The following is a 12,570-nucleotide window of genomic DNA, read 5'->3' on the forward strand; positions in this document are numbered from 1 at the left end:
TTGACGTCTCAGCTAAATCAGGAAGGTCCCCTTGACTTGCCATTCTTTCAGTGCCCAGGTCTGATCCCATCTTAACAGTGATATGTCAGACTTGGAACAAAGAGACCCAGGCTCAAATACCCACAATGCCATGGAAACTTGCTGTGTGAACTGGGGCCAGTTAAACACTCTCGGTCTACCTCACAGGGTTGTTGCGGGGGGGAAATACAGATGAATGGAGGACAAGCTGCTTTGGGTCCCCATTGGGGAGAAAGGTGTGGGATACATAAAGTAAATAGATAAATAGTGTGGTTAGAACTCTTTCCCTGTACACACAGCATTATGTTCAGGACAGAGCATCTTGCAAATACTTTGGTTGGAGATTTGGGAGGACAGGGACCTCAGGGGTGGGTACAATGTGATAGAGTCTACCCTCCAAAGCATCCAAAATATCAATTTTCTCCAAGGGGAACTGATCTCTGCCATCTGGAGATGAGCTATAATTCCAGGGGATTCCCAGGTCCCACCTGGAGGGTGGCATCCTTAGCTGGTAAAGACTTATCCTTAGATAACAAAATATTTCTGTTAGCCATCAGCCAAGATCAGCCTTAAGCTACCCAGTGGTACATCCTGCCTGCTCTGTTGTCAAAGAGACTTTTCCTGGTGGGGAATTCAACCTCCCATCTTGGATTGGGCAGGCTAATGACTCGGGACAAATAAGGAAGAAAAAGTTTTAAGCTGAGATATAAAGATAGCAAGCCTCAATATGTCCTTTAATAAGTGTCCCATTTTATTCAATGGGGCTTACTCCCACAATATTCTTCTCTTAGAAGAAGTCCACCCTCAGTGTTACCTTCTCTCTCAGCAAGAGATGTAGTTAGGAATCTTTGTCTCTCCTCCCTTTCCTATCAAGTATATTGATTCCTAAATCAGGTTGTTCATCACTGTTGTGATAACTACTCTGCCAGCGCAAATTTTAAGGTAGCTTGTGGTGGTGCATAAAGAATAGAAAGCAGGGATGGAAGCCATTTAAACCCCTCCTTTCTATTCTTCAGAAAAATCAGGGTAATAGGGAGCTCAGAGCCATTTAAACCCTCTTTTTTCTTTTCCCAGCCACTTTTCCCTGGGAGAATTGCTTCTTTCGGCTCCCTGTGGAAAGTGACGGGGAGCAAAAAGCAGGGGCTACAAAATGCTATGAACCCATTTCGTTCACAAACCAACCCTTTGGTTCACATTGGTTGAGGTTTGATTCCAAATCACAAGTAAAAATGAACTGTAAAAATGTGCCAATTCCTAGACAGAAATAATGAAGTTGGTTTTATACCTCACTTTTCTCTACCAGGAGTCTCAAAGTCGCTTACAATCGCTTTCCCTTCCTTTCCAGATGCTCTGTGAGGTAGATGGGGCTGAAAGAGCCCTGACATTACTGCTGTGTGAGAACAGCTCTATCAGGGTTGTGCCAGCTGGCTGCATGCAGAGGTGTGGGGAATCAAACCCGGCTCGCCAGATTAGAAGCTGCCACACTTAACCAGGCACCAAGCCGGCTCCTTAACTCCTCAAGACAGGATCAGTGTTAAATAGTTTACAGAGTCACCAAAGGCTCTCTTTACAGTCAGCAGAACTTAAATATCTCCAGATCTTTACAGCTCTCTCTAGTTGTCTAATTGACCTTGAAATTTCCTACATAAGAAAGGAGGGAATATAGTTCCCTGTGCCCAGTGCTTCAGTTCCAGAACTCCCCTATAGATTCACTCCTGGGCCATCTGGAGATCTTAGTCATCGGGAGTCAGAGGCAGGAGTCATCCAGAATAAGCCTGCAAAACTGTGAAGCAGCACAAAGGACTCTTTTTCAGTGACATTTCTTGTTTTCCAGCTCATGAGAGCAGGCTTTCTCGGACACATAGAGAGGACCAACAGAAAAAGAAAAGATTCGGCTAGCCGAAGAATGGATTGGGCCATTTCAGAAGGGGAGATAGGGAGTCACGTCCTGAAGCAGTCCCTGGTGCCTAAAAATTCCTCTTCACGCAGAAAGCCAATTCGGCAAACAAGGGGATCTTTCCCCTTGTCATTTGGTGTGCCTTTTTGTTAATGCAAATAAATAATTCTGCCTTTGAAATTGCCATTATAATTTGATTATCTAATTTGAGGTTGTAGAAATAAATAATGAATCTTTATCCTTATAACCTGCCCCTTCTAAACGCACAGGGCGGGTAACAACATAGATTTAACAAGCGATAAAATTATAAATTCATGTACATATATATATAGATAGATAGATAGATAGATAGATAGATAGATAGATAGATAGATAGATAGATAGATAGATAGATATCATAAAAACATTCTACTTCTGTGGCCCCCAGGTCATTAATGTTTTGTTGGGGGGATCAGGAGCGCTGTGGTGCTCACCAACCCCTTTCCAGGTGCTTTTAGAAAATGGATTCGGGCAGGTGTGGTTTTTATCCAGCCAGGTATCTGATTACCCAGAGGAGATCTGATTGGCGGTGCAGATTTTTTTAAAACATTGCTTTGGCAGCAGTCGCCACCACAGCACAAAGATCGTGCTGTTCAACTGTGGCAGCCACTTTGCAGCTGGCTCCGCCTCCTTCAGCAGCCATTGCACGGCAGCCGATTGGGGGCTGTGCCCACCATACTGTGCCAGAATTGCAAAGGTGCCCACTAGCTCAAAAAGACAGAGGACCCCTGTTCTGAACAAGAAAGAGATAACAGCCTTAAAAGTCCATAGCTTATATCCATCGACATGCAGTTCTGCATTTATTTATATCGTTTTATTTACATGGAAGCCAAGATCTGCCATGCCGAAGAGCCCAAATGCCGTGCTGCCTTGTGGCCGGGCTTACACGTAAGGCTCCCAGGTTTACTAGCTTGCTGTGCCAGTTGAGCATCTTTTCTAGCAAACTCTATTTCTTCCGCACGTCGAGACCCATCTGCAAGGAGCCCGCATCACGCCCGTTTGGTTGGCACACAGCGTCTCTTATTAAGAGGCTCGCTCGACGCTGGGCAACGCTATCTTTGTTTGGCTGAAACAGGGCTGGCCCTGCTATAAATAATTCCAGTGTCTTAATTGCAGTAAATTATCAGATTACATGGGAGTCTCAGTTGGCTCTCAGACCAGACAAGAGTCATTGCATCTCTGAAGTAATTGGCGGGGAGTTGGACACTTGTCTTTTGCGTGGCTGTGTATTGCCCAGGAATGGTGATCTTTCATTCCAAGCATGGCTCGCCCAACCATGGCCAAAATGAATCCACATTAAGATGAGTAGCCGTGTTAGTCTGTCTGTAGCGGTAGAAAAGAGTGAAAGTCCAGGAACACCTTAAAGAATAAGGAGAGGAGCTTTCATGAGTCAATGTGAACTTCTAGAATGTGAGTCCATCTGTCCTTATGTCTTGCAGAGCAGAGCGATTTCAAAGGACAAGAGCAAGCAAATGACAGTAGCAGGTGAAAGACAATAGCTGGTGTGCTTAGATTAGGTGTGAAATGCAGAGGGGTAGTAGACATAGAGAAATCAGCTCTGGTAATGAACAGGAAACCTAGATCTCGATTCAGTCCAGGAGGATGCACTGTCTTGAGGTTCACTGTCAGCTGCAATTCAACAGATTGTCTTTCTAATGATCTCCTCAGCAGTGGTTGGCCCCAGGTCACCCAACCAGTTCCCAGGGCAGAGTGGAGATTTGAACCTGGGTCTCTGAGATCCTAGTCCAACTGCTGCTCAACACTGGCTTTGAGCGATTGTCTACTTGTTCCCTGCTAACAATTGTGTGTTTGTCTTACTAATAATTTATTGGCTTCCCACTGTATTATTTAACATTTAATTCATAATTTATAATCGTTCAATGAGATATTGGAATTTTTGTATAATGTATAGGATATCCAGCTTGGTGCAGTGGTTAGGAGTGTGGACTTCTAATCTGGTGAGTGAGGTTTGATTCCTCGCTCCCCCACATGCAACCAGCTGGGTGGCCTTGGCCTAGTCACAGTCCTAATAGTTCTGTTCACACAGAGCAGTCCTGTCAGGGCTCTCTCAGCCTCACATCCCTCACAGGGTGTCTGTTGTGGGGAGAGGAAAGGGAAGGCGAATGGAAGCCGCTTTGAGACTCCATCGGGTACAGAAAAGCGGCATCTAAGAACCAACTCTTCTTCTTCTTCAGTAATCTCAGGGCTCTCTCAGCCTCACCCACCTCACAGGGTGTCTGTTGTGGGGAGAGGAAAGGGAAGGCGATTGTAAGCCGCTTTGAGACTGCTTCAGGTAGAGAAAAGCGGCATATAAGCACCAACTCTTCTTCTTCTTCAGTAATCTCAGGGCTCTCTCAGCCTCACCCACCTCACAGGGTGTCTGTTGTGGGGAGAGGAAAGGGAAGGCGATTGTAAGCCGCTTTGAGACTGCTTCAGGTAGAGAAAAGCGGCATATAAGCACCAACTCTTCTTCTTCTTCAGTAATCTCAGGGCTCTCTCAGCCTCCCTCCCTCACAGGGTGTCTGTGGTGGGGAGAGGAAGGGAAGGTGATTGTAAGCCGCTTTGAGGCTGCTTCAGGTAGAGAAAAGCAGCACATAAGAACCAACTCGTTTTTTTCTTCTTTATCCAGGCTAGCCTGATCTCATCCAATCTCAGAAGCTAAACAGGGTTAGCCCTGGTCAGTATCTGGAAAGAAGACCACCAAGGAAGTCCACGGTTGAAACGTGGAGGCAGGCAATGGCAAGCCACCAGTGAACATCTCTTGCCTTGAAATCCCCACGGGCCACCACCGCTGGACAGAAACACAAATAGAACAAGAAGGATGAGGAACTTCACATGGATCCTTGAAGGCCGGGAGCTAAGCAATGGAGTAAGTTGCAATTTCAGAGTAATCCGCTTCATATTTGAGGGAAATGATCCCTTGGCAGCAGATTAAATATTCAAAACCAACCAACTACCAGCAGGGGACGCTTGTGGTTTCTAAACTTACAGTTTCAATTACTCAGGTGGTTTTGGGGTTTCTTCTCCCTCCCTAAGGGCTAGAAACTTGCTGGAGAAGGGAGAGATGGGGAGGAGAGAAGGAAAGCTCAGGCTTCTTCTAACTCGATTCTGTGTTGCTCAGAATCTTAGTTTAAACTGCAGAGAAATGAACTGATCTTTAAAAAAATTAACTAGTCAACATCCATAAGCCTCAAATTTGATCTCTAAGGGTTCCCCAATTCCCCGTCACACACGGCTACCTTGCCATAGGTTTCTCACTGTGACATCATGGCAGGCATTCCCCTGAGAATGAACAACCCAATAACATCTACAGGTCCCCCCTCAGACCCCTCTTCCATGGCCTACACCAATCTGGCCTCTCTGGGGGTTTATCTAAGTTGTTTGTGTTATATTATTGTTGACTTAATTCATTGATGTTATGTTCATTTAAACCACTGTTGGGTTTTGACTATGTTCTGTGCTTAGGTCATTCCATGTATTACCCCACAACGTTGTACGTAAACCGCCCTGAGCCGTATGGGAGGGCGGTATAAAAATCTAATAAATAAATAATATAGATTACCTTTAATGGCATTTTTAAAAAAACCCACAAATATATACGGATATCCACCACTTGGGAAAACATAAAAGGCGTACACAGGAAGCCAAATGCATACCCTAAGATTCTGACAAACACAGAGAGTTAAACCTTAACATTGCACAAAGTACACTTGCAACCTTGGACCATCGGACACGGTTCTTCTCACTGAGCAAGTCTTTGATTATTTGTAGTTCATTTCTGCAAAACAGCTCTAGTCTGGCTATAAGGTCATGAATCAGACTAAAAGGGACTGGACAGACGAAAATAATTTTGTGGGAGGAGGTCAAGGACACCACACCACTTGGGCAAAGTCTCTCTGATGCTGAAATTCGACAAAACCTGCCAGGAGTCATATTGGAGGGAAAAACATATAGTCTTGCCAAAAGTAAGGCCACCCTTGTCTGAAAAGCATCCAAGGGGTATAAGTAAGGATGGAGAACTTTGTAGGATGCAGAAATACCCCAGAATCTGGGGGAATGGGCTAACTATGAGGCAATGCAGCTGTGGACATCTCTCCCTGTCTAGGCCTGTTGAATTGTCAGAAATGATTCGTCAATGACTCAAGGAACACAGCGGGCAGAGATCAGGGGTGAAGAAGACCAAGGAACAGTAGAGGTCAGTAGAAAGGGCTTCCACCTGCCTTGTGTTTATATACTGATTGTATGGATACTGACATGTTATTGAGAGACAGTGTGGTATAGTAGTTAGAGGGCTGGACTACAACCTGGGAGACCTAGGTTCAAATCCCGGCGCTGCCATGGAAACTTGCCGGGTGACCCTGGAATGCAGCAAGGCACGGGACAATCCAGCTTGCATTACAATGTTGTGTTAAAGATGTTGGGACAACAAGATGAAGCGAAACACTCCTGTGGAAGCAGCAATAACTGCAAGAGATTCCCATTCGCACTTCTCTTGCGCTTTCTCCTTGCATTCTCGGAAGAAGTGGACAGCGATGCACAAAAGCTCATGCCCTGCCACGAATTTTGTTTGTCTTAAAAGTGTTCCTCAACTCTTGCTGTTTTTTACATTCAATGGGTCCCTGAACAGCCCTTGACTCTTCCTGGATAATAACTACTGTGAAGCCATAGGAAAAAGCAGTGGCTTTGGGCATTGATATCCAGATTGTGCACACCTGTCTTGAACGGCCAGGTAAACACAGCCCCAGTTAGCCCCAGTCCTGGGTCAGAAGAACCATTCAGGGTCAGGACAAACAGAAGTCAGAAGCACGATCAGAACACAGTCCAAGGTTAGGGCAGTCAGAAGTCAGTAGTCAAAATCACGTTCCAAAAGTCAGATACCTGTTAAAACACGTTCACAGCTTCAAGTCCAAGGAAAGATCTAAAAGTGGAGTTCCAGAGCACGGCCCGTGGTCAGAGTCCAAGGAGTCAATGCTGCAAGGCCAGGATCTAGCAGACATTTTCTTCCACACAGTCCCCTTGTTTGCTGCTTTTATACATTTATTATTTATTTATTATTATTTATGGCTGGATTTATACCCCGCCACTTCTCCAAGGACTCGTGGCTGCTTACAATAAAAACCTTGATAAGTTAAGAAAAACCCAATAAAATCCCCAACTAACCCTCCAAGAATGGCAGCCCAAAAAACACCCTCTAACTCCCAAGCAGACCAACCAGAGTGCGGAGCGACGGATGTGCATGCTGTAGCCTGAGGGGGGCCCACTTTGATCTTACTCTGGCCTCAACCCAGGACCTGGTGGAAGAGCTCCGTTTTACAGGCCCTGCAGAACTGTGACAGCTTCATCAGGGTCCTCAGTTGAGGCTCTTCAGTCCTGCTCCTGCAAGCACTCATTCTCATGGCTCATGCAGACTCTGTGCTGTGCTGCCGATGTGTCTTGCAGCTCCCTCCTAGTCTTCCTTCTGTGTTGTTCCCAAGGTTCTGAAAACAGGGGAGGTGAATTGGCTGGCAGCTGGCTCTCTGGTGCCAACTCAGGGATGGGGTGTGTGTGTGTTGAGGGGTCATTGTGCTGGTACCTGGCTGTGGAGCCCTATCTGGCCCCTCGGAGACTACCTCCTCCTGCAGCATCTCTGTCCCTGCCTGTGGGTTTGGTTTAGCCAGTGTCTCTATTACCAGCTGTGAGTTTGGGTCAGGCCTGCCGGCTGCCTCTTCCTCAGAGGAGTCAGAGTTGTAGCCAGATCCTGGCGGTTCCCTGACAACACCTGCATGTGAGCGTTGCACTTTCTGCATTTGCCTCCCTTTCATCCAATTATGAAAGCGGCAGGAGGCCCGTCAGGAAGCAAGCTGGCAGCTCCACCTGGCTTTAAACCTGCAGGTTGGGGAGTTGACACACAAGATCAAGCTAGGGGTGATTCCTTTCAAAGGATGCTGCCCTGCCTTCTTCCAGGCATGCCTGGAGCCTGGCGTGCTTTGCAGAGCACTAAGTGACTAAATGGCACTGTAATGAAAACGTAGTGGAGTGATTTATCCCTCTGGTGTAGCCTGATTAAGGTAGGCTGGTCTTAAGTCAATTTACCATCTAAGGTGGGTTGGATATTTCATGGATCACTTGGATCAAGTGCAAGCAGGGATTTATTCCTCAAACAAGAGGGACAAGCACCTCTGGAGATTCCCCCCCCCTTTCTCCCAGATGTTCAGTGGTGGTCTGCAGTTCACAATAAATAGGATCCTAGAGTTGGAAGGGCCTGTACACAGGCCATCGAGTCCAACCCCCTACTCAATGCAGGATCAGCCTCAAGCATCCAGGAGAAGGATCTGTCCAGCCACTGCTTAAAGCCCACCAGTCCCTCCTTAGGCAGCCAATTCCATTGCTGAACTTCCATTGCTGAGCAATTCCATTGCTGAGTGTGAATCCCCCCCCCCCCAAATATCTGGCTGGTACCAGTCTACGTGTAGTTTAAAGCCATTCCTGTGGGTCCTCTCCTCTGCTGCCAACAGGAACTGCTTCCTGCCCCCCTCCAACTGACAACCTCTCAGATACTTAAAGAGAGCCATGTGTCCCCTCTCAACCTCCTCTTCTCCAGGCTGAACGTTCCCAAGTCCCTCAGCCTTTCCTCCGGATCTTCCTTGGTGCTCTCCTCTGCACCCTCTCACTCTTGTCCAAGGAAAGCCAGTTTGACATGCTCAGAGGAAAGTAGTCTGTTTTCTCAGGACTCCCATGCCATCCTCAGCCAAGTTGGTGGAAAGTGTTGTCAAATCACAGCTGAATCAAAAATCATTCAGAGGTATTTTGCCATGACTCGTGTCATGACCCCGGTATTCTTTGGAGGTCTCCACTCCTGCCCAACGATCAGTCAGGGCCAGCCCTGCTTAGATTCCAAGATCTGAGGAGATCAGGCTAGTCTAGCCTATCTAGGTCAGGTCAGCAGAGTTACATCCTTCTGAGTACAATGGCTGTACTCTGGCTTGTATCCAGCCACTTTCCCTCACTCAGTCTCAGTGTCTTTTCCAGAGGCCTTATCCCATATTGCTTTTATCCGTGCAAGTGCCCCATCCTTGGCATAGCTTTTTTTCAATAGTCAAACCGGTCTCCTTCTTCCTTCTTCACCAACAGATATATACAACCAACCATAAATTCCATAATGGGTAAGGTTGGTGGTGAAGAAAAATAGTTGGTTTTTATACCCTTCTTTTTCAAAGGGGCTCACAATCGCTTTCCCATCCTCTCCCCACAACAGACATCCTGTGAGGTAGATGGGCTGAGAGAGTTCTGACCAGACTGCTCTGTGAGAACCGCTCTAACAGGACTGTGACCAGCCCAAGGTCACCCAGCTGGCTGCACATGGAAGATCGGGAAATCAAACCCGGCTTGTTGGATTAGAGGCCGTGCTCTTAACCACAACCCAAAGCTGCCTTTTTGTTTTAGGCTTTAGGATTGCCATCAACTGTTTTACATGTTTCTTCATGCATTTGATGTTTATTCTCCTGTCGTACTCCAAAATCTGAAATCATGTCCTTGAAACTCAGTGATAAACCTAGAAGAAATGTAGGACATCAGAGTGCACTTGATGTGGGAAATTGTCAACAGACCTCCTAATTTTTTTTAGAGAGCCAGTTGGGTGCAGTGGTTAGGAGTGTGGACTTCTAATCTGGCGTGCCAGGTTCGATTCTGCACTCCCCCACATGCAACCAGCTGGGTGACCTTGGGCTCGCCACGGCACTGATAAAACTGTTCTGACTGAGCAGTGATATCAGGGCTCTCTCAGCCTCACCCACCCCACAGGGTGTCTGTTGTGGGAAGAGGAATGGGAAGGCGATTGTAAGCCGCTTTGAGCCTCCTTTGGGTAGCGAAAAGTGGCATCTAAGAACCAACTCTTCTTCTTCTTTAAAAAACTGGATTGAAAGTTGGGGAGGGAGAATGATGGTGCACTAGATCCTTGTAATACTTGATTGATGTGCAGCTTGCATTGGTTAAAAACAGCAACAACATTAAAGCACCCCACTCCCACACACACACACCCTGTTACCTGTTAGATAATGTCTGTTTAGCAAGAGGCAGGTTCTCCTCTGCTTTCTTGCTTTCCTTCATTTTTTCAGATCTTTATATCCCACTTTTCCAACCAACAGGAACCCAAATTGGTTTTCTCCTTTCCTCTGTTTTATCCTCACAACAACCCTGTGAGGCAGATAAGGCTGAGAGAGAACCATCATCCCAACTCAGCAATCGTCATGGCAAGAGCAGGGATCAAACCCGGGTGTCTCGAATTCTAGTCTAGTGCTCTAATCATTGCATCACGCTGGATTCAGGTTGCCAGCTATAGGTTTGGGATAGTGAAAATTGGGGGGGGGGGGTGGAGCCTGAAGAAGAGAGGGATTCCAGTGGGCCATTTGGTCAGGAAAACTTATCTCTGTCAACTGGGCTGATTCTGCACTTACTTTGTTAATTCCGTTGTGGATCCTGCTGAATTCAGATCGATTTGAACTTGGGTCTTCCTCTACCCCCCCCCATTGAAACAGAAAGTGTTCTGCACGTGATTAGGGAAGCTCAGAAGTGGGGGAGCCAAGCACAGCAGGAGCCTCTTTCTTTCTTTTTTTGAACGAGGGTGGGGGTGGGAAAGATTGGAGACAGCAGAGGAGGGGGAATAAATCCAAGAGGGAAATCTCTGCTGAGAGAAGTTAGGGCTTCCCCTTTAAGGGAAGCCTTGCAACCTGGGAACCAGGAAGCCTTTGAACTGACACCCTGGCCAATCAGGGCTTTTCTACAGCATTGGAGGCTTGAGTCAGCAAGTTAGTTTGGGACAAGCAGAGAGCTGCACCTTTACTCATGCCGGTTTTTCAAATATCGAGGGTTATAGCCACTCCAGGATATCATGGGGGAAAGGTAGGGTTATGCTGGATCAAGCATGCTTGTTGCAGAGGGAAAATTTAAATCACCCCAAATCAAAATGGAAGTCGCATTCAGTGTGGACGGCAGGACTGAATCAACCTGGGATTCAAATAAAAGCTCTGTGCAGATTCTGCCGCAGAGATCAGTTGTCATAGCAGCTATATGGAGCAAACCATCAATGTAATCCTTCCTGCAGCAACCCAAGCAGTGTCCCATTTGCTTCTAGATATGCAGAAGCTGCTGCTGGGTATGATGTGGTAAATGCGTGACACTCTAATGAGAGTTCATGGGTGAGTGGAGTTTTGAATCAGTGGCTTTTTAAAGCTTGTAAATCACTCTCCTCAATACTGTGCTACACCTTGAATTCTCGCAGCCTCAGGTAAGTTTCACTGTAGGGCCAGAATCGTAAAGTGGATGGTATCGTGCTGGAAGCTAGAAATAGAATTGGAAGTCGATCTCACTGCAGGGCCCGGCAGTCTACTCTGAAATCTGTGTCCTTATTTCTGCACTGCTCCTTGGTCTGTCAAAGTCAGTGTGGCCTACTCTGCCTGGAAACAGCTCTCCAAGATTTCAGACTGATGTCCATCACATCGTCTGCTGCCTGAGGCTTTTAACTGGAGATGCTGCAGAGTGAACCAGAGACCTTCTGCATGCAAAACAATACATGGACTTACGGGAAATCCTGCTGGATCAGACCAATGGCCCATCTAGAGAATCAGAATCATAGAGTTGGACCTCCTGGGTCATCTAGTCCAACCCCCTGCACTATGTAGGACACTCACATCCCAATTGCTCATCCACTGTAACCTGCCACCCCCTTAAGCCTTCATAGAATCAGCCTCTCTGTCAGATGACTATCCAGCCTCTGTTTAAAATTTTCCAAAGATGGAGAACCCACCACCTCCCAAGGAGGGCTGCTCCACTGAGAAACCACTCTGACTGTCAGGAACTTCTTCTGGATGTTTAGATGGAATTTCTTTTGCATTAACTTCATCCCATTGGTTCCGGTCCATCCCTCTGGGGCAAGAGAGAACAACTCTGCTCCATCCTCGATATGGCAGCGTTTTAAATACTTGAAGATGGTTATCAGATCCCCTCTCAGTCGTCTCCTCTCCAGGCTAAACAGATCAATCTCCCCCAACCTTTCCTCATACGGTCTCCAAACCCCTCACCATCTTTGCTGCCCTCCTCTGGACACGCTCCACTTTGTCTACATCCCTCTTCAACTGGGGTGCCCAAAACTGAACACAGTCCAGTATCCTGTTTCACATAACAGCCAACCAGTACTTCCAGAGGGGCAACAACAGTGCAGAGAGGACAAGGCCGGTCCCTGATGCTGCCTCCTGGCCCTGGGCTTCAGAGGCTTAGTGCCTCTGATTGTGGAGGTTGTCCTCAGTCACCAAAGCTAGTAGTTACAGATAGATTCACGGGGGGATAATCTTTTAATATTCCTGTGCCCATCCCTACATCATCTGGCAGCAAATTCCACTTCTTTAATCACTCTGCCCTGATTGCATACTTAAAGCAGACCAACAGAGGTAGCGTCTCTAAATCAGAGTTCATCAGAATGCAGTTCCGAGGGTTGGCTTCAAACCCAAACCCAAAAGCACAGTGTTTGAAATACAACTTCAAACCCAAAAGCACAATGTTTGAAATACAGGCTCGGGTCAGGTGCCAGGACATCAGTCCAGAGCATAGGCTACAGAATCAGAGACAGATTTCCTCCACTCCCT

General features: G+C 46.9%; 1 protein-coding gene across 3 annotated transcripts in view; it reads left to right on the top strand.

Moving 5' to 3' along the window:
- SP6 (Sp6 transcription factor) overlaps positions 1-12,570 on the top strand; it is a 109,269-nt gene that overhangs the window by 14,963 nt on the left and 81,736 nt on the right. For 2 of the 3 annotated variants that reach the window (XM_077313078.1, XM_077313081.1), the window contains 2 exons: positions 4,584-4,823; positions 6,060-6,149. The gene's annotated coding sequence lies outside the window, so the exon portion shown is untranslated. The remainder of the gene's footprint in view (positions 1-4,583; positions 4,824-6,059; positions 6,150-12,570) is intronic. The other variant, XM_077313080.1, reaches the window with a different exon arrangement.

Source organism: Paroedura picta, chromosome 16 (genome assembly GCF_049243985.1).
Source record: "Paroedura picta isolate Pp20150507F chromosome 16, Ppicta_v3.0, whole genome shotgun sequence".
Lineage (NCBI taxonomy): Eukaryota > Metazoa > Chordata > Lepidosauria > Squamata > Gekkonidae > Paroedura > Paroedura picta.